The following is a 22577-nucleotide window of genomic DNA, read 5'->3' as shown; positions in this document are numbered from 1 at the left end:
CTCCCACCCCGACCCTTTTCAGGACAAAAGCTCAGGGGCTCAGGTTCACTCTCACCACTAGGGGGCAGTGACTTTGAGGACAGGGAGGAGGGGAAGCAGGTGTAACCGCCGTGAGGGTTCTGGTTAATGTCTTTCCCTACCCGCCATGCAAGCTGGCCATGACTCTTCCCCAAGTGTCAGTAAGCCCTTCCTTGCTCTAAACTCCTCTTGGGTCTCCTCATATCTTCACAGGATGGTTTGCCCAACTTTACACATGAAGAAACTGGGTCACCAGCAGGCTAAGAGATCTGCCTAAGGCTGGGAAAAGTGGTAGATTTGGGAACAGAACTTGGGTTTTCTGTTTCCCCATTCAGCACTCTTGGGCTTGGACCAGTGATCCTCAGCCTGGGGTGGGGGACACTGGAATTACCTGGAAGGTGTTTAGTAGATCCAGATACTCACGCCCCACTCCAGACTTCAGGAATGAGAATCTCTGGTCAATTCTTATATACAGCCAAGAAAGAGAAACACCAGCTTAAGATTTCTAAGGTTATTTGCATCTAGATAAGGAGTTCTTGAAGATCCAAAAGGTTTTCTGACACCCCCTAAATAAGCAGGGAGGATGAGGAGATTTGGGGATAAAGGATGGAAGCTCAGTGCCCCTTAAATCGTGCCACTGTGGAGCAGCTCATGAGACCGGTCCTTCTATTCCTCTCTCCGGAGAGCTCCCCTCCCCTTCCCAGCTCATTTTGAGTCTGCGGAAAGTTGGCTGGAAATCTAGAGAGGCCCACACCACCTCTTCACTTGAATCCCCAAATTCCTGCATTTCTCCCTATGTCAGAGATCAATGGCCTGGCCACTTCATCACGGCGCACCATGCTTGCCCTCTGTCCTGTCCCCATATCTATCAGGGCTGCTCCTCCTGCCCTGACTGAGCTTAAGCCACTTTCTCCTGGCCTTGGCTGGAGGCTTGGTCTCAGCAGCCTTACAGCCCCTGGGTCCAGCTCAAAGCCTTCCTCCAGTGAGCAGCCCGGTCTGTACCTTGTCCCCCTCCCCTCTTTTCACAGCCGGCCTTTGTTACCACCAACTGGCACACTTCTCCTGGTTTTCCATGCACAAGAGTGGCCAGCTCCCTGACAAATCTGTGGGCTTCTTGATGGCAGGGCCTATGTCATTGCGGTTCCCCCACCATGACCAACATTTATAGGCCTCAATGAAATAGAAGGGTCTTTATCCAGGGCCACATTTGGGGCAGGAAATAAAATGTGGGTGATTTGCATATGCTTGCATAGTGTGCAGAGAGCACTTGAGTCATTCATTTTCGCCTCCCCACAGCACATCGTTGGTTAACAAGTCTTGCGCCTCATGTCACAGCATAGAGGAAAGGGATCATATGATTTGGGGTCAGGAGATCGGGTGTGGATCTGGCTCTATTATTTGCTGTTACTTAACCTCTTGCTGCTCAGTTTTCTCTTTTATAAAATGGACATAATTATGTCCATCCTGCCTATACCAGGCTGTTATGAAGACTGCTTAAAGGAGATAATAAGTGGAGACATTTTTATAAACTATAAGTACCCCAAATATGGGTGGCTGCCTCTGCTATCCTCTTCCTAGGATTGGGGATAGCCCTAAATGATCCCCTCAACCACCCCTGTGGCCAGCCCCAGCACGGGGTGAGCGGGTTGGTGCTCCATTTTGCCATCACTCCACCTAAAATCGGAAAGGCACTCAGCACCACGGACAGCACCGCGCAGAGCAACTCATTTCCGCTGCTGCTTCTCTCTGCCAGGGCTCTGTGGGCAGTGCTTGCTGATACCCCTGGCCCAATAATAAGAAGGCCAGGTAACAGCTATTGAATGAGTTCTATGTGCCAGGCACTGTGCCAAGTCTCTTAATGCATCACCTGGGTTAACAAACCTATCAGATTGCCTGTCGGATACAGTCGATGGCCTTCGGCGTCCATCCCCACGTCTTTCTAGTGTGCCTTCCTCTATTGCAGAAGCTGGAAAGCTGAAAACTACATTTACAACACCCCTTTGCAGCTGAGGTTCTGAATACAGATCAGGTTCAGTCGATCAGATGCACTGGAGATAGATTTATAAGGCAGAAGTGGGGCGGAAGCCATCTTCCTGCTGCTCCGGCTGTGCTCAGCTGACAAGCAATGTTGAGGAGGGGAAGGAGTTGTCTGCAGCAGATCAATGCCCAGTCTTTGGCTCCCGGGGAAGGGAGGGCGAGAAGAAACTGTGGTGCAGGCTGCAGAGGCTCCCTGGTCCTGGCTTGCAGGTGAGAGGATGTGAATTCATGGCTCCAGTAGTCCCATCCTGGCTGTGGCTGAGGAGCAGTTTGTCTAGTGGGTCAGTTCTGCTCTATTTTAAAGACTCAGGTTCTAACCCTTCTGGTGATTTTATGAGCGTGTAATTCTCTGGTTTAAACTCTGTTTGCTTAAAGTTCTTAATGTGGTTTTTGCTTCCTGTACTAACAACAGGTAGGTACTATTATTATCCCATCTTGGGCACAGAGAATCTCAGGCACAGAGAGGTTAAGTGACTAGCCGAGTTCAGGCAGCCAGTGAGGAGTGGGACCTGAGCCCAGGACGTCCACCTCCCCAGCCCCCTCCTAATCATTTTGCTATGCGCCACCCCCAAGGCAGAGAACACCAGCAAACATGCCAGCAAACAGGAATAAAGCCCCCAGGCTAAATACAGAAGCTAAACGGAGAAAAGAAAAAGATGACAGAGAATTCTGGAAACGAACTCCAGGCCCGAGTGGACACAGCTCATGACAAATCCTCAGAAGAAGAAGGGGAAGAAGAGGACACAGATGTTTGTGAAGGGCCAGGCATGGTACTGGTGCCTTCGTATGGTTATCCCACTGACCATCACTCACACCTCACAAGCAAGCTAAGAGGTAGCAGCCTAAAAGGTAGGTATCATCAGTATCCCCATTTTACAGGTAGAGAAACTGAGGCTCAAAGAGGTCAAGTAATGGGCCTAAAGCTACACAGCTGGAGAGAGACAGAGGCAGGATTGGAATCTAAGGGTCTGGTTCTACTACATCATGTGACCTCTGAAGGCACAACCGGGGAGAGAGCTGCTTTGCCCATTCCAGGAGGGCTGTATTCCTGGGGTACAGGAAGACAGGCCCCCCCTCAGATCTGTACTACATCCAAGGGACTCTCCACTAACAGGGAGGAAAGGCTGCGGTGGGCAGAGGGAGCTGCAGCACAGCCAGGGGAGATGGTAGCCATCTGGTCCCTGGCTGGAGGCTGAGTGTGCCGGTTTCCCCCTCACCCTTACCTCTGGGTCTTACCTCTGGGACCTCCATAGGAGGCCCTCTTCTTGCTGGGAAGGTTCCTTCCCTTGCCCTCCAGACCCTGCACCCCAACCCAGGGCTCATGCCTTTTTGCCTATGGCCCCCAAGTCGGTGAGCAGCCATGATAATGTCCAAATGGGGCTGGGGGCAGGGGCGAGGCAGTGGTGGGGATGTCTTCGACACCAGCCCCTGGGAGCTGGGCAGTGACAGGGGGACACTGGGAGATGGAGGGGCAACTGCCTACTTGTGCCAAAAAGACAAAGTAGGAAGTAAAAACAGCAGGATATAATGATGTTAAACTAGATGATTTCAATTCTAAACGAAAGGCGGGGGATGGGGGGAGAATAAAAAACCAAAATAATACCTGTAGAAAAAAAGACCAGTTATCTCTGGGTGGTGAGACTATGTTCTTTCACTGGTCTTTAAAAAATTTTTCTGAATTTGAAAAACTATTGAATATGAGCATGAATTATTATTTATAATTAGAAAAAATCATATTTTAAAAGGCAGGCTTGATATTTCTAAGCCTACATACAATCAGCTTCCCTTCATCCTTCGGCATCAAATCCTTCTTCTTCCCCCCTCAAGTGCCCTCATTTTGACCAGCTACCGCTCAAGTTTGTCAGGGGCGTTGAGGGGGTAGTGCGGGGTGCAGGGGCCTGGCCCTCGGGGTGATATGTGGTCCAGGGGTTGCTGTGCAGGCTGCCTGCTCAGAAAGAAGATTCAAGGCCTGAATCTGAGGCCACCTCCTCCTCCCTCCAACCACAGGGCCTGGCTTGGCCCGGTGCAGGAAGGTCAAGGCTTGACCTTGCACCACGTGGGCGAAGGTAGCCGCCAGGCCCCTGGGGGTCAGCCTGGAAGCCGAGGCAGATCAGTAGCTCCTCTGGCAGCTGTGGTGCTGACCGCAGCGTGAAGACCCAGGTGCAGTGATCAGGGAGGGGGCTCCGTGGCTCCCCAGGACAGTTCTCACCTGGGCAAGCAGGGGCCAGCCTGCCCTGCCGCCCTGCTCAGCCCCTCCCTTCCTCCCCACCTCACCCCAATCAATCAGTGGAAGATGGGGACCACTGAGGCCCCCTACAGCCCCCTTGGCGGGTGGTCTGAACCTAGGTTCCCATGGGGAAGGGAACAAAAGAGAAACAGGAGCCTCCTGGGCTGGGCCTGACCTCTGGACTGTCTCTGAGGTGCCTGGCAGGCTCTGGTGCACACTCCCTTCCAGGTTATGAAATGTGTTTACAGTCATCATCCCACCTGGCCCCCAACAGCCCTGTGGGGGCAGGAGTGATGACTGTCCCCATCTTACCAATGAGGATGCTGAGGCCCAGAGAGGGTGAGGAGCCTGCCCAGGGTCACACAGCCAGCAGTGGTAAAGCAGATGGAGGTGGGGTTCTGAAGCCAACGCCTGAGCTTTTCCATAGCTCACTGCTCCTTCTGACATCTGAGCTCTTGACTCCTGGCCTGCTCCAGGGGGAGGCCCCCTTGGCCCCAGGGACTCCTCCAGTCTTAACTCCCCCATCTCCCTCTAAGAAGCCTCAGTTCCAGCAGATGGGTAGACCCCTGTCCCTCAAAGGCCTTGGCTTTCTCTGTTCCCTCCATTCTTCCGCTTTGTGGAAAGGCCTCGTGAGCCTCCCCACAACAGGATGCTCCACTGTCAAGCCAGCTCAGCTCCGCTTCCTCCAGGCACCCTGGGTCTCAGCAATTTCATCCTCCCCTCGACTCTTAGAGCCCTCACTTATCCCTTCTTGAGTTCTCTAAGGGTAGTAGGTGCTAAAGAGAATGAGATGTGTCTCTCGCTTCACCAACCTCATTCTAGAAGGGACGTGACAAAGGCCTTGCTTGGCTAAGAGGCAATTATAACATATAGTGTGTAAAAAGGGCTGCCACAGGGGCAGGACTCACCGTGAGGGGAGCTGAGCCCAATCTGGAATGTCTAGGGAACCTTCCAGGATCAGGGGAGCCTAAGTTGTCCTGCAGGTCATGACGGACTCTGCTGGAAGGGCTCTCTGTAGCTCTCCTTAACTTGGCCAACAAGGCCTGCCTATGGCTCTAGCTTCGTCTCACCCAACTCTCCCCTCATTTCCATCCCCTGGCCCCTCTGTCTGTCCCTCAATGCCTGCAGCATGCCACCTTCCCTCTTGCCACAGGGCCTTTGCATATGCTCATCCTCCTACCTGGAATGTTCCCCTTCCCATGAGTTAACTCGTTCTCCCACTAGTTAATCTCAGCTCAATTTTTGCTTCCTTAGGGAAGAACTCCAGACCAGGTCAAGCCCACACATTCCATCCTGAGAGCCAGACATAGGTGGCATTTAGATGTGGGTCCCTAGGGAGAGCTAGATTCCTTGGGTCCAAATCCTGCCTCTGCTATTTACTAGCTTCATGTCTTTTGGTGAGTGTCTTAACCTCCCAGGCCTCAGTCTCCTTATTTGTAAACTGAGAATGTTAATAGCATCTACCTTACTGGGTGGATGTGAGGAGTACATGAACCAATTCACAAGAAACACTCAGAACAGTGCCTAGCACATAGCCATGGCTCAATACAGTGAAGTATTATTTCCTTGTGAGTACCTAGTACCTCTGATTTTATTTATGGGATGACACAGCAAATGGCTGACTCCCCCAGTGGATGGAAAGCTCCTTGATGACACAGCCCAGGGCTGTATTTGCTCATTATTTTCTCTGCTGTGCTGGGTAGAGCATAGTGCTTTACAAATATTTGTTGAAGAAAGGGACGATTGGCAGTGGGGCTAGGGCGGGTCTCATTTGGCCCCAGGATCTCAAACTCAAGAGTGTTTTGGCTGGAGAGGCTCTTACAAATCCTCTAACCTAAGCCCCTCCTTCCCCAGATGAGCGAAGGTTGCTGCTGGCTAACATTTCCCTGGCTTCCAGTCTGACAGGGCTCCTGCCCAACTCCCTCTCCCCCTGCGCTCTGCTCATTCAGTGGATTGAGGGCATGGTGAAATCTTGCACTGAGGCATCCATTTCTGTCGATTTAGGGAAAAAAAGTGGCACGTCATCTCATATCTGAGGGTTGTGGAAAAAAATACATGCCCACCACAGCCTTGTGAAGCTGCAGGCTTCCATTCAACCTGAGTTATTGCCGTAATTCCCGTCTCCGTGGTAACAAGTCCAGACTAAGCCTTCAGCTAGCGGAGACTGGGCAAAAGGCTTGTCAGCAGCAAGACCCCGTCCCCCAGCCTAAGATGCCAGCAGTGTTGTTCTCTCTTCAGCCTCTTCCCTGATGGATTCCTCTGCAGGAGTCCTGAGTGGACTGAGAGAGGAGGGCAGGGGAGATGCAGCCACAGCAGAGGTCCCAATCCATCCCAGAGTCAGCCCCAGTTAGAGCCGGGATGAAGCCGCCTGCAGCAGGAGCAAATAGGCAGGATGCTACTGGGTGCTGTCCTACCCCAGCTCTGTCTGCTGCCAGATGGGCCCTGGTGGATGGTGCCACATGCTGGGGGAGACAGAGAGACCCAAGGCTCTGCAGCCGGGAGGCTAAGCCCTAGTCCACGCAGACCAGCCAGCTGTTGATGATTCGTTGGTGTGCAGACAGAGCCAGCCTTAACTGAACACTGCTCTGCGCCCGGCACTGGACTAGGAAGTGGGGAGGAAAGATACATAGCAGACGGATCTGCCCTCAGTGAGCTCACAGTCAGGCGAGAGCACACAATGAGAACAAAGAGGAACAGGTGCTCTGTTCAGTGAAGAAAGCAAGATGCAGATGCCGCCTCCCGTGCGCCTGCCTGCGTCTGGATTTCCTCCAGGAGGAGACTCAAGAAAGTCTTGACAGTGGTTGTCTCCTGGGAGAGGAATACCACCTGGGGGGTGGAGGCCGAGGCAGAGAGAGGAAGGTTTTCTTTTCATGATATTCTCATTTTAATTTTTGGATTTTCTACTAAGTTCACATCTAACCAAACCAAACCAAAAAAAGCAAAACGAAGATGAAAAGCACCACGTGACAGGTACTACAATAGGGTGTGGCAACTTTGTGCTGGGCTCGGGGAGGAGGAACCGGCAGCTCTGACATCAAGGGACTCAAAGTTCTCATCTGCAAGGGGTGTGTGTGTGTATCTGTGTGGGTCTGTCTCTGTACCTGTGTGTTTGGGATGTGTGGACCTACTGGGTTGAAGAGTGTCCCTCCAAAGTTCATGTCCACCTGGAACCACAGAATATGACCTTATTTATGTAACTGTATATGGTGATGGATGTTAACTGGATGTTAACTGGACTTATCGTGGTGATCATTTTGCAATATAAGCAAATATCCAATCATTATGTAGTATATCTGAAACTCATATAATGTTATCAATTATACCTCAACAACTGGGACTTCCCTGGTGGCTCAGTGGTTAAGAATCCGCCTGCCAATGCAGGGGACACAGGTTCGAGCCCTGGTCCGGGAAGATCCCACATGCCATGGAGCAACAAAGCCCGTGCACCACAACTACTGAGCCTGCGCTCTAGAGCCTGCATGCCACAACTACTGAAGCTCGCGGTGAGACAACTACTAAAGCCCGCGCACCTGGAGCCCGTGCTCTGCAACAAGAAGCCTGCACACTGCAACGAAGAGTAGCCCCCGCTCATCACAACTAGAGAAAGTGCGCGCGAAGCAACGAAGACCCAACACAGCCAAAAATAAATAAATTTATTAAAAAAAAATTATACCTCAACTAAAGAGAAAGAATACACCCTTATTTAAAAATAGGATCTCTGCAGAGATAGTTAAAATGAAGCATACTAGATTAGGGTGGGCCCTAAATTCAATGACTGGTGTCCTTACAATAAGGCTACATGGAGACACACAGAGAAGAAAACCATGTGAAGACAGAGGAAGAGACAAGCAAAGGAACACCCAGGGTTGTCAGCAACCACCAGAAGCTGGAAGAGGCAAGGAAGGATTCTTCCCTAGAGCCTGCAGAGGGAGCGTGGCCCTTCCAACAGCTCGATTTTGGACTTACAGCCTCCAGAACTACGAGAGAACAGATGTCTGTTGTCACCCTGTTTATGGTAATTTGTTACAGCTGCCCTAGGAAACGAATACAATAGGTCTATGCATTTGTGTTTGTGTATTTTGAGGTGTGTGTATCACTGGGTTTTGAATGTGTGTGTATCTGTGTATGTTTTGGGGGGTATTTGGATGTGCTTGGGAAAGCGTTTATGACTATAATTTGAATTTTGGGTGCTTGTGTGCGTTTTGGGGTGCATGCGTGTTTATGTGTTCATATATGTGTAGTTGAGTTATGTGTGTGCATTTATGTACGTGTGTTTTGGTGTGTTTGCGAGCATATGTATATACAGCCAATGATCTATCTCTAGGGTCTCGCTCAGCCCTAACATTCCAGAAGTCTGCCCTGGGGCCCCTGCTGTAGAGGTTGGCCTCCAGAGGATGCAGGCCAGTGGTTGTGGAGAGGAACTAGCATCAAGGCTAGGTTGGAGCATCACCCCATCTGGTCTAGAGCCACCTGGGAAAGGGGAGGTCCGTGGGGGGAGTGTCCTCCATTGCACCTGTCCTGTCGGCATAAGGGTTTCAAGGTCAGGATGTGGGTCTAGCAGGAGCCATACGCTAGGGGCCCAGCCTGACAGCCTTCTTGGAAGCCTTCAGCAGAACAGAGGCCCTTGAGAGAGTGACCCCCTCCCGTGAATCTGAGTTACTTTGAAACATTAGAGCAGTGGTTCTCAAACTTTGGTCCATCAGCATCACCTGGAGGGCTTGTTACACCACAGATGGTTGGGCCCCACCCCAGAGTGTCTGATGCACTAGGTCTGGGGTGGAGCCTGAGAATTTGCATCTCGAATAAATTCTTGGGTGATGCCGACACTGCTGGACCTGGGACCTCGTTTTGAGAATCACTGCGTTAGACCATACAACAGGGGATGGGGTTCCTCTTCCCCCTTCCGTAGGCCTTGCAGCAGGCTTCCAGCTCTTTTAGGACAGGCCCTGGAAAAGTCAGGGCTGGCAGGCTCAATCCTATTCTCACAGTCTGTCTCTCACAGTTACCCACCTGTCACACAGGAAATCATTTATTCAGCAAAATAATGGGTTCTGTTCCCTGCACTCAAGGCACTTACAGTCTAGGCACAAGATTCTGGTGGGTACACAGACCCCCAAAAAACCACGACACGTCTGCATAAGTGGATTCAGGAGGCCTGCCGAAGGGATGCTGGGAGCATTGAGGAGGAGCCCTTGACTGAGCCTGGGGCAATCCGGAAACGCTGCCTGGGGGAGGTCCCAGCCAAGGCAGCTCTTAAGGGAAGAACAGCAGTAGCCACATTAATTGAAGGCTTACTGCCAGGCACTGTGCTAAGACTTTGCAAGCATGAGCTCTTTCAATCCTCACAACAATCCCAAGATGGGAACTATTGTCACTGAAGGGAGATCTGAGCCCAATCTGCAGCCTCATTCCCAGCCTTGAGCATCTATGGGGACCCTGACCTGAAGAGGAGTTGTGGTGTGGAGGCCAGGGCAGGACATTCCAGGAGGAGACCATGTGTGCATCCCCAAAGAGAGGGAGGTGGGCTCAGATTGTGTCCAGGCTTTCCCGCTGGAAAAGCACCACCCCTCCCTCGGGGCAGCAGACTAGGGAGGGACACCCCGCTGGCTGCCTTGCTGCCTTGGGCAGGAGCTGGAGAGAGGCAGAGGGAGGGTGCTCTCTCTCTGAGTGTAGCTGCTCCAGCGAAGGGTGGGAGCCACATGGCAGAGGCTGCAGGTCTGCCTCACATGGCTTCACTTGGCCGGGGCCAAAGTGGGGACACAGGGGCCTGAGACTCCCAGTGCTGCAGGGGTGCGGCCCGCTATGTACAGACTTGTTTGTGATGAAGTTTAGCCCTGAAGACAGGCTGAGGGGTGACTGGCTGGCACAACCTCCATGACTTAGCGTGGCCCCTAGGCAGTCTCTGTGTGGCTCTAGGGGTCCCTGACCTCCTCAACTAGAGCACCAGCCCCCAGGCCAGGGGCCAGCCTCCTTACAACCTTGCTCCTGCCCCTTGGGTGAGGGGTAAGGAAAGCCACTCTGAGCCATGCTAAATGAGTACTCAAATAGTGACCTGAATCCAGAGGATGGAGCCAGAGGAAATGCGCTCCAGCCGCAGCAAGAAGTATTCTAGTTAGAAACCAGGAGGCACTGGCCTAGGATGCTCAAGAGAGAAGAGAGACCTTCTTCTGGGGAAGAAGAGGGACCTAACCTTGTGTCTTTGACAGTCTGCCTGTCTGGGAAAAATATGGTGGGGAGTTCTCTCTCCCCTTCCTTCACTAGCTTCTCCATCAAATCTTACCTACGTTTTAGTTCCTTCTCTCCTTTCCTGCTGACCTCCCATTTCTGCCTTCTTTGTCTGAGTAGGCAAAGGCTCTCTCAGCTTGTCTCAGTGTTGCTGGGGGCCTTTGAGCCTGGGCACACTCAACTCAGCCAATGTTCACTCAGCCCTATATCTGCTGGGCTCTGCCTGTCAGGTGGGAGATCAGACAGTTAAACCAATGCCCACACCCAAGGCAGAGTAAGGGCCATGCAACAAGAAAGGTACAAGCCAAGGTGATGGGGCTGAGAGACCACAGCCTCAGGGGCCAGGGAAGGCTTCAGAGAAAGGCAGGTGGGATTTCTAGGCTGGCAGAAACCAGTGGGGGCAGGGGCAGTTCAAGCAGAGGGGACAAATGAGTGGAGAAAAGAAGCATAGCATGGAATATTCCAGAAATAGCAGGCAGACTGGCTTGGCTGCAGAAGTGGGGTGAGAAGAATCTTGTAAGATAACAGGCAGGTTGGGGACCATGAGGTCCTGAATTTCAGGCTGAATGATTTGCACTTAATTGTGCGGGCAGTAGGGAGCTATTGAAGGTTTTGGAGGAAGAGCATGACATTATCTGGGCTGAGATTGGAAGGGATTCTAGATTTTGCTCCTCTGCTAGGAGCTCCTGAAAGGCACCTGGCCCTGATTCTGAGTCCACAGACTTCTCAGGGGTTCCCAAGGGGAGCAGACAACGGGTGTCTCAAATGTCACCTTTTTGGTGAGGCCTATCCTGATGACCTTATTTAATAACTCAATTTCCCCGGCACTCCCCATCCCCTTTTCCTTCTTTGTTTTCCCATCACATTCATTGCCTTCTAACATACTTCCTCCATGGTTTATGCTGTTTACTGTCTGCCCCACCCTCATTAGAATGAAGGCCTCTTGAGGGCAGGGTCCATGTCTGTTTTACTTGCTGCTGAATGTTCCAGTGCCTAGCATAGTGCCTGGAATCCCAACAAATCCATTCATGTGTGGAATGCATCAAGAGAAAAATACCACCCTGCATGAACCAGCACAGTCTGGTTTGTTTCCTCCCTGTCACTTCGCTCCTGGCTTCCTAAGCTTGGCAGTGCCTGAGTGGAAAAATCTCTGAGAAAATCAGACAGAATTCTGCTTCTTCCCTGCTGCGCCTCTCACCCTTGCCAGGAGTCTGAGAAGATTTGGACTGTTCCTTCTTCCTTATGCTGCCCAAAACGCCACCACTTCCCTTCATCTTGGAGTGGGGGCCAGTCGAGGAAAATTTCAGTTAAGGGAAGCAAGAAGCTTGCAGGACTGAGGCAACCCCACTCGGTAGCCTGGAAGAACAACTCTGATGGACTCATCAGAATAACTGCACATTAACGAGCTTCCACCACTGCAAGCACTATACAGGGGCTCTAGGCATTTTGTTCCATTCTGACCTCCCAGCAACCCTATGGAGTGGGTATTAGCCTCCCATGTTACAGATGGAAAAATGGAGGCTCAGAGAAACTAATCGATAAGGCCAAGTTCTTCCCACCAGACGAGGAGCCCCGTTTTGAACATGGATCCATCCTCCTCCAAGCCAGTGCTTGCTCCTCCACGGCACACGGCCTCTCTTCTGCCAGAGAAGCAGCTGAGATGCGCGGAGCGGAGTTTGCTGAGTTCTCTGTCCAAGGTGCCACATCATGGGTGGTCTCTGCTGGCCTCGGGCTTCCCACCTGAGCTATGGGAGCTGAAGCTTTGGCCACGTCCCAATGATGAACGAGGACAATGATGTCACATCTGCCACCTGGCCTGAGCTCATCAGAGTGTGAACACTGCCTGTTCTGGCCTGTGGCCAGGCGTCCTCTCCTCACTCCGGTGTGCACCACGAGAGCTGGAGTCCAAAAGAGGGCTCCCTGCCTTTGCGGCCCCAGCAGATGCAGGGAAACCAAACCTACCCCTGTGTACAGATCTAGCGCCCAACAGATCTAGCTCCCCACCAGTGGGGAGGCCAAAGAGCTTGGATCAAAACCCCAGCTGTGGGCCAGCCGAGGAACGCAGTTAACCTACCTTGAGGGTAGAAACTCTCTCTCTCAGCAAACATTCAGCACAGTCACTAAATAGGCAATGGGGAGCCATGGATGATTTTAGAGCAGGGGAGTGAGATGACTGCATGGTGGTTTAGGGAGGTGAATCAGGCAGCAAAGCATGGTTGGGGGAGAACAGGCTTTCGTAATGATCCGAGCTAATGTGTTAAGCACTCACTTACTGAGTGCTAGAGTTGTTTCAAGTGCTTTACAGATATCAACTTTTCTCTTCATAGTAACCCTAGGGTACGTTGTTATTCCCATTTTACAGATGAGAAGACTGATGTGTAGAGAAATTACAAGGCTAGTAGGTGGTGGAGCTGGGAGCTGAACTCACCTGGCTCCCAAGCCTGACTTCTTTACCATTATTTGATGCTGCCTCTCGCAGTGATCTGGATTGGGGGAACAAGCATCCAGCATGGTCTGGGCAGTAGGCAGGGCCAAAGGAAGAGAAGTGAAACACTGACTACGGTTTAGACTCCTTGCCTTGGAGGGCTCTCACAAGGCCAGACCAGGAAAGTATAAGGGAGATGTAAACATCAAGCACTTTGATCTGAACGGAAAAGAACTATAGCTAAGATCACTTTTATTGATAATAGCAACAATCACAATGTTCTTGGCCAAGAGCCCATACAGGATAACTTCTTTCATGGAAAAGAAATTTTAGAGACTCTCAGACAAAGAAATCTTATCACAGTTATAGCCTCCCTTGACTATCCAATCCTTTCTTGGTTTTATGTATTAACTTGAGGCAGCTGCACCCAGGAAGGGCCCTGAGACCCAGGGCTTCCTGTGCTGTTTTAACGAGGTTACGCTTGATTCCTCTGAGATGTTCGCCTACACCATTTTAAATGACACTATTCATATAAGTAATGCTTGAGAAGTTAAAAGAAATTGAGGTTGGAACATATCACTAAGAGTCCTTCCAGCTCCAACAGTCTATGAAGATACCATCTGTCCTAACCTTTTCCCAAGGAAAAATTGTCAAGAGGCAGGGAACTCTCAGAAGAGCCTTGTCTGGCTGGGACTAGGCCCGTTCCCAAACTGGAGTCAGCTGGGCAGGAGCCACTTGGGACTCAGCTAGCAGCTCGAGCTGGGGGCATCCTAACCAGAGCCAGAGAGTCTTTGGCCCCCTTCCCAGGTCTCAGGAGCCAGGGTCACCTGGGACAGTGTCCTTCCTGGCCTCTCCTGTTAGGCTACGGATTTAGGAGGGCTGGGGAGGGCCTTTGCTCAAGTGTTGACTAGACAGCCACGGGCCATGGGCTTGAGGAAGGAGCTGGTGGTAGGGGCTTAGCCCTGCTGGGTAGGATGATGGCAAGAGCACCTACCTGGAGCAGCAGGTGAGGTCACAGACTCAGGAGATGGGCTGTCACTGGCCCTCCCTCCTCTTAATCAGTCCTCAGGTGCTTCCAAGCGTCCCGGCTGCGTCCCTGCTTAATTCCTGACCACAAAGATGGGTCCTCCAAGGCTCTGTGGCACAGGGACAAAGAAGCGCTCTCAGGGCAGGCAGGCATGGATTCCAGTCCTCCCTGAGCCTCCCTGTGGCTCCTCCCCCAGCCCAAGCAGGCCAGGCCCCTCCCAGGTCCAACACGCTAGTCAGCATGTTCCCACGAGGCCTGACTCAGGGGAGCTCTGATGGGGTGAGGGACACCCCGGATGCAGCCATGACCCCCAGTCTGCCCCCCACCTCCACATCCAGCTGCCCAGCCCTGGGGTGGCTCAGCCAGGGAGCCATCTTTCATCGCAGATGGGCAAGGGCCCAAAGGGAGGGGAACCATGGACGGAACACTGCACTGGAGTCCCGGCACCTAGATCCGCTCTGCTACTTCCCCCTGGTGAGCTAGAGCACTCCCACTTTCCCTCAGTGGGGTGGAGGCTTCAGCTAGATACACAGACACTGCCTGCAGGGCTGAGCTGGGGAGATCAGAGGGACCATAACCATCAGGTGACTTCAAGTAAGACCAGGATCATCTTGGGGTGGAGGTCTTGCTAAACTGCAGGTTTAAGGGCCCTATCCTAGCCCATCTCCAGGAAGGTGCCTGGGAACATGCATTTTAACAGGTTCCCCACGTGAGTGCAAATGAACTAGGACTCGCTGCACTATGTGCTGGGAAAGGGTCTACAAGTCCAAGGATGAAACTTTGATCATACGCATGAGGGGGTCATCAGTCCCTCCCCTAAAAGCAGCATCATAGGAGCCCAGTCTCTGCAGCAGACTAGCCAGGGGCCCTGGGCAGCCCTTGAAAACCTCTCTGGGTCTCATTTTCCTCGTGGACAAAATGCAGATTGGAGATGACCTCTTGGGCCCTTCCAGGTGTAAAATTATGAATGTAAGGAGAGGTGAACCCACTGAGAAGTGAATTTAAAAAGAAAGTTCAGGGAGGCATTTTAAGTAGTATCTCCCTGTATAAATAGTTTTTCTTAAATTCACTTTTTGAATTCTGAAAATAACATACTTACAGTGGGACAAATCAAACCATTCAAAATAATGCAGAATGAAAAGTCTCCCTGCTATTCCAGACCTCTGTTCCACTCCCAAACATAAACATTTTTAAGTTTCCTGTTTGTTTTCCTCAAGGATTTTTCCGTAAATATTGACAAATATATATCTATGCCTGCATCTTTATTTTAAACCCAACCAGGACCATATTCCCGGTACTCTATCTTTGTTTCTTAGTTAGTATACATCACACATCTCTGTATACCAAGAGACAGATCCTTCATTCCTGTAGCAGCTCATAATGTTCCACTGAAGGATGCACTATGATTTACATGAATCTATCCTTGTTGGTGGATGTTTAGATTGTTTCTACATTTTTGCTGCACAAACAAAGCTGCAGTGAACAGCTTTGATTATACATCTTTGTGCGTAAGTGTGAGGTTAGCTGTAGGATAAATCCCTAGGCGTAAGGAGTCAAAAGTTAGGTGGATCTAAAATTCTGATATTGCCAAATTGTCCTCCAAAGAGGACGAACCAGTTTGCGCTGCCCAGCCATGCGTGAAGAGTGCCTGTTACCCTCCCCACCCTTGACAACACTGTGAATTATCGAATTTTTAAACTTTGCCAATATGCAAGTTGAAAATGGCATCTTGTTTCAATGTGTAATTCTTTAAATATCAGAAAGGGCAGGCATTATTTTCATGTTTATTGATTGACTGGCCTTTGCATTTATTTTTCTGTGAACTATGTTCTTTCTAATTTATGTTACTGATTTTTAAGAGGTTTTTCTAAATTAAGGCAATTAACTTTTACGTGTATTACAAATTGTCATTTGTCTCTTTTTTTAACTTTATTTATGGCATCTTTTGCTTACAGAAATTTCAGATTTTTCTGTAGTCAGAAGCATTTCCTGGGGCTTCCCTGGTGGCACAGTGGTTAAGAATCCCCCTGCCATTGCAAGGGACAAAGGTTTGACCCCTGGTCCGAGAAGATCCCACATGCCACAGAGCAACTAAGCCTGTGCGCCACAACTACTGAGCCCGCGTGCCACAACTAATGAAGCCCACGTGCCTAGAGCCCGTGCTCTGCAACAAGAGAAGCAACTGCAATGAGGAGCCCGTGCACCACAATGAAGAGTGGCCCCTGCTCGCCGCAACTAGAGAAAGCCCGTGCGCAGCAACGAAGACCCAACACAGCCAAAAATAAATAAATAAAACAAAATAAATTTATTAAAAAAAAAAAAAAGTATTTCCTACTAGAGGATCCTAAAAATATTTGCCCATGTTTTCCACTAGTATTAGGATTTTTTTTTCTTTTTAATCTTTCCTTCTTTTTAATTTTCTTTCTAGAATTTATTTTGGTGTTAGAAATGTGGTAGGCCAGCTTTATTTCTTTCTCCAAGGGGCTAATTATCTCAAAGTCATGTTTGAATAATTCATTTTCTGCCCATCACCCCTCTACATTCAAAATCTCAATTTAACTATGTATTAGGATAGATAACAAAGAGTCAAGTGCTGAGTCAAATGCCACCTTCATTGGATCTAGGAGAAGTTATCTAACCTTCCTGTGCCTCAGTCTGCTTGTCTAAAAATGAGGTTAACCAAATTATGTAGGGGAAAATATAGGGAAACAAAGTATTGTGGGGATTTTCAGGCAGTTCACTAAGAAAAATATTATATTATTTCTATGGATTTTAGGATATTTGTGGTACTTGTCAGCTTTCTGACACATTATTTGATATAATTTCATTTCTCATTCTAAATAAATAAATATTTATAACTTTGGGAAGAAATAAGGACAACAATAGCACCACCTGCTTAGGGTTATTATGAGAATTCAATGAGTTATGTCAGAAAAAGGATGTAGAAAGATGAAACTATGAGACTCACCTTCGCTGTAAAGACACACACAGGCTATAAGTGAAAGGACGGAAGAAGATATTCCATGCAAATGGTAAATAAAAGAAACCAGGGGTGGCCACACTTATATCAGATAAAATAGACTTTAGGTCAAAAGCTGCCACAAGAGACAAAGAAGGATATTATATAATGATAAAAAGTCAATTCCCCAGGAAGAAATAACAATTATAAATATATATGCACCTAACAGCAGAGCACCCAAATATATGAAGAAAGCATTGACAGAATGGAAGGGAGGAATAGTAACACAATAATAGTAGGAGATTTCAAGAAACCTCTTTCAATAATGGGTAGAACAACCAGACAGAAGATGAATAAGGAAACAGAGGACTTGGATATATTCAACACTACAGACCAACTGGACCCAACGGACATATATAGAACACTCCACCCAATAGCAGCAGAATACACGTTCTTCTCAAGGGCACACAGAATATTCTCCACGATAGATCATGTATTAGGCTACAGGTGAGGCCCATAGAACAGTGTCTGGCACATGGGAATTACTATATGTTGGTGATTACTATTATCATCACCACATAGTAAATGTGCTTGGGTCTTTGTCTAGATATACTTTTCTGTTTCATTGATCTGTGAGGCAGTTCCATCACTCGACAAATATCTATAATTATGTGTGAAGCCCTGTTCTAAGTAAGTGTTGGGAACCAGGAGTGAGCAGCGGTAATAAGAGCTGTTTTGCCCCCTCTGGTTAGACTCACTTCTAGTTATTTTTAGCACTTTTACTGATATAAAGAATATTTTTTTCATTATATTTTAAAAGAGGCTAAAGTTTATATACAGGAAAGCTATACATTTTTGTTCTTAATACTTATTAGCAGTCATCTTAGTATATTCCATTATTATTTCTAATAGTTTTTCAGTGGACTATCTTCTTCTTTTTTTCTCCAGATGGCCAATCTCATCATCTACAATTTAAATTGATAAACTGGCCTCCTTTTATAACTCATATTACATTAAGGATACTGTGCTTGATCACTGGCCACTTCTCCATTTTAATGTACTTCTAGGGAAGTGTTAAAGAATGAAGGTAATGGTGGTCACTTGTTCCTTGTAGGTATGTCTTTGTACACACATATACACATACGTACACACACACATAAAATGTTAAGCAATATCTATCTATTCCTATTAAGTAAGAGCTAAAATCAGGGACATATGTTGAACTTTATCAAATGCCTTTTAAGTATTTTTAGCATTTATGGAGCTGCTTATATGATTTTTCATCTCTTTTGAACTGTTAGTTTGTTCAATGATATTAATAGTTCTCCTAATATTGAATCTATATCTCTGGAATATAACCCCACTTGCTTGTGGTATACTCATTTTTTAAACATAATGTTGTGTGAGTCTATCTGTTTCTAGTAATTTATGAATTTTGCACCAATATTCATAAATGAGATTTTTTGTAGTACTTTTTCTCTTTTTTGTGTGTGCTGTTTTTGTCAGTGTTGTGCTGGCTTCATAGACTACTTTGGAATCTTTCCTTCTCTGTGATCTGGCACAGTTGGTGCAGTTTAAATAACATTGGAATTATCTCTTCCTTGAAGGTTTGATAGAAATTAAGAGCTGTCTAAACCTGGGTTTTTTGAAGTGGAGTTTTATGAAAAATCACTTTCTTCCATGATTATTGGTCTGTTGGGGTTTTCTAGTTCTTCTGGGGTCAAACTGATGATTTGTATTTTCTCAGAAAACTCTCAGTTTCAGATGGTTTTCAACTTGCATGTGGTCGAGCACAGTATCCTTAAAGAATTCTTTCCATTTTCTCTGTATCACTGGCTACTTCTCCATTTTAATGTTCAATTTTATGTATTTGGCTCATTCCTCCCCCAACTCACATTAGATTATCTGGACTTAAAAAAATCATAAAGTGACACATGATTTTTTTTTTCCAGGAGCCTATTTACTATGTGCACAGCCCACAAATAGAGGAGCTAGAATGAGGGATGAGGATGAGGAAAGTAGCAGGGGAGGGGCAGCTTGATAAACATTTGAAAAGTGCAAAGAGCCTGCCCACATACTCCCTGGCCTTGAACACCCTACATATCCTTTCCCCAACTCCCCCCACCCAGTTAAACCCACCAACTCCCACCCTTCTTTCAATAGCCAGCTGTCACCTCCTCTTGGAACCTTTCCTGATTTCCCTGGGAAAAGTCAGCACCTTTCCTCTGACATCCCAGATTACTCAATTTTTTTTTAATTTTGAAAAATTTTAGACACAAAAAAGTTAAAAGTATAAAACCAACAAAATTAACAAATGTTAATATTCTGTGGACCTAATCAAACTTACAAGCTTTTGCACAGCAAAGGAAACCATAAAAAAAACGAAAAGACAACCTATGGAATGGGAGAAAATATCTGCAAATGATGTGACAGACAAGGGCTTAATCTCCAAAATATACAAATAGCTCATACAACTCAACAACAAAAGAACAAACAACCCAATTGAAAAATGGGCAGAAGACCTTAATAGACATTTCTCCAAAGAAGACCTACAGATGGCCAGTAAGCACATGAAAAGATGCTCAACATCACTAATTATTAGAGAAATGCAAATCAAAACTGCAATGAGGTACCACCTCACACCAGTCAGAATGGCCATCATTAAAAAGTCTACAAATAACAAACACTGGAGAGGGTGTGGAGAAAAGGGAACCCTCCTACACTGCTGGTGGGAATGTAAATTGGTGCAGCCACTATGGAAAACAGTATGGAGGTTCCTCAGAAAACTAAAAATAGAATTACCATATGATCCAGCAATCCCACTCCTGGGCATATACCCAGACAAAACTATAATTAAAAAAGATACATGCGCCCCTATGTTCATAGCAGCACTATTCACAATAGCCAAGTCATGTAAACAACCACGATGTCTATCGACAGATGAATGGATAAAGAAGATGTGGCACATATACACAATGGAATAGTACTCAGCCTTAAAAAAGAACAAAATAATGCCATTCATAGCAACATGGAAGCAACTAGAGATTATCATACTAAGTGAAGTAAGTCAGAAGGAGAAAGACAAATACCATATGATATCACTTATACGTGGAATCTAAAATGTGGCACAAATGAACCAATCTACAAAACAGAAACAGACTCACAGACATAGAGAACAGACTTGTGGTTGCCAAGGGGGAGGGGAGGACTGGGAGTGTGGGATTAGCAGATGTAAACTATTATATATAGGATGGATAAACAGCAAGGTCCTACTGTATAGCTCAGGGAACTGTATTCAATATCTTGTGATAAACCATAATGGAAAAGAATATTAAAAAAATCATGTCTATGTGTGTATAGCTGAGTCACTTTGCTGTACAGCCGAGATTGGCACAACACTGTAAATCAACTCTACTTCAACAAAAAAAAGTTAAAAAATACCCAAATGTTAACATTCTGTCATTTTTGCTTCCGATCTTTTTTGTTAAAAGAAGTGTTACAAATTAGAAGTCCTTTCTTTTCCCCTTTCAGTCTCAGTGCCCTCTCTCTGCTTCTCCAAAGACCAGCACAAGCATGAACTCGGTAGGTATTACAACATTGCAACATGTTTGTGTCCATAAATCATAGATATTGTTTTGTGATTTTTATTAAAATTAAATTTTCACTAATGGTACTATTCTGCAATTTCCTTTTTTTGCAATATTGTTTTTGAGATTGACGCACGATAATAAAGGATATGTGTGTGTGTGGATATATATATATATATATCAACTTTTTTGAGGTATAATTTATAAAACATAAAATTCTCCAATTATTTATATTTTAACTGCTGCTGTAACATCATATTTTTACTTGTCTACTCCATTATTGTAGATATTGAGGTCGAGACATCTTTTTTTGTGTTTCGAACACTGCTGCCCTAGATATCCATGGAACCGTCTCCTTATGCACATGTGTGAGTTTCTCTGGATAATTATACAGCCAGATGTGAAACTGTTGGTCATAAAGTATGTACATTTTCACCTTTAACTGCCATTGCCCAAATGTCCCCTGGTGTTTGTACTGCCATTATTGGAGCATTTCTGAAGCTGTCGTCATTATCTGGTGACTTGCCTACCTGCCCCTTCCCCATGAATTACTGGAGGGCATGTATGTGACTGGCACTCAGTGAACACGATAAATGAAAGGATGAGCTCACCGTCTAGCAGAAGAGACAGACTCAAATGGGACGAGCGCATTAAAGGCTACGAGACCTCCTCTGGCTGGGATCCAGGGAAGGCTTCATGGAGGAGAAGGCATTCAAATTGGGGTTTGAAGACCAGGGAGACTCTGGACAGATGATGATGGGGATGAGGACAAGGACTGGGCTGGGAGGAGGAAGTGGGTGGGACAATCCAGGGTATATTTGATTTGCCAGAGTAACGGTTCTTAGCCGAGCTGGGGGTGAGGGGGTGTGTATTTTGTAAAAACTTCAAGGGGATCCGATACTTCCCCTGTCCCCATGCAGGAAGAGCCTCTGAGCTGGAGCAGGGTGCGAGGGAAGGGCAAAGGAAGCAGGAGGGCAGACTGGAAAAGGTATTTGGGGCTTAATCCAAGATGACCGTTCAGTGGCGGGCTCTGGGGAGCCAGTAAGAAGGGACCAGGTCAGAGTTGGGCTCCAAGATGATTCATCCGATAAGCAGGCAGGTAGCTGCTCGGCCCCTGGAATAAGGCCTATGTCAGAGAGCCCGCTCCTCCCAACCGCTTTTCCTCCTCTGTCTCTGTGAAAAAATCAGGGCTGTGGGGCCTGGGTTTCCTCCCCAGACCCACAGGAGGGAGGGAGCTCTACCTGCTCCTCCACTTGGCAGCTCTGGGAGCCCAGGCCAGGGGCTTGCACATCGCTTCCTGTCCCCTCCACGCCCCCTGCTCCGCGCAGCCCTGGACCAGGGCTCTGAGTCCCTCTGTGAAGTGCAGAGCATCTCCTCCCTCTGCCTGGGCTCAGGCATCCTGAACATGCCTTCAGTGTGTCCCAGGGCATGGGGTGGGGTGGGGTGGGAATCCTATCCTTCCATTTTCCCTGTTGTCCTTCCGCAGAACCCAGCTCTGGGCACCCTGCCCAGAGTGGAGGGGAAGGGGAAAACGCATGACTTTCACTTCGTCTTAAGCATCTTCAGCAAAACCACCAGCAGCGGCAATGGCAGATGAGCTGAGGATGGGTCAGCTGCGCTCCAGGGAGGAGGAACCCTCCCCTGGAGATGGACCAGCCTTGGGCCAGTTTAGGCTCCACCACTGTTGTGCGTGGGTGTGACTGTAGCTATTATGACCTCTCTGAGCCCCAGCTTTCTCTTCTATCGAGTGGGCTACTCACACCTGCTCTGCCCCTCTCCTGGGTGTGCAGAGGACTAAAAAGTAATGACAAGGAACGTGAGGTCGCTGAGTGGCACCAGGATCTCAGGCCAGGGACACTGTTCAGACTCTTGTTCTTCCGGTGCCTGAGGAAGTCTCCCCAAAGTCTGGCCTAATTCGCAGGCCTGGGCACACTAGGTCCTGGCCCAGGAGGGATCCCTGACCTGGTACCAACCTGTTTGCTGTACTGAAGGATGCCCCATTCTGGCTCTGAGATGTCCCCCTCTACCAGGTCCTCAGGGATCTGAAGCTCTTTTTAAGGGAAGAGCTCTGC

At 48.1% G+C, this 22577-nt stretch overlaps 1 protein-coding gene across 1 annotated transcript in view; it reads right to left on the bottom strand.

The window, feature by feature from the left end:
• Nucleotides 1-13982, bottom strand: part of TMEM63C (transmembrane protein 63C) — a 55856-nt gene extending 41874 nt beyond the window's left edge. The window contains exon 1 of the mRNA XM_061182753.1: nt 13927-13982. The gene's annotated coding sequence lies outside the window, so the exon portion shown is untranslated. The remainder of the gene's footprint in view (nt 1-13926) is intronic.
• Between the last annotated feature and the right edge of the window lie 8595 nt (nt 13983-22577).

Source organism: Eubalaena glacialis, chromosome 2 (genome assembly GCF_028564815.1).
Source record: "Eubalaena glacialis isolate mEubGla1 chromosome 2, mEubGla1.1.hap2.+ XY, whole genome shotgun sequence".
Lineage (NCBI taxonomy): Eukaryota > Metazoa > Chordata > Mammalia > Artiodactyla > Balaenidae > Eubalaena > Eubalaena glacialis.
This window is presented reverse-complemented; position numbering and strand designations above follow the sequence as displayed.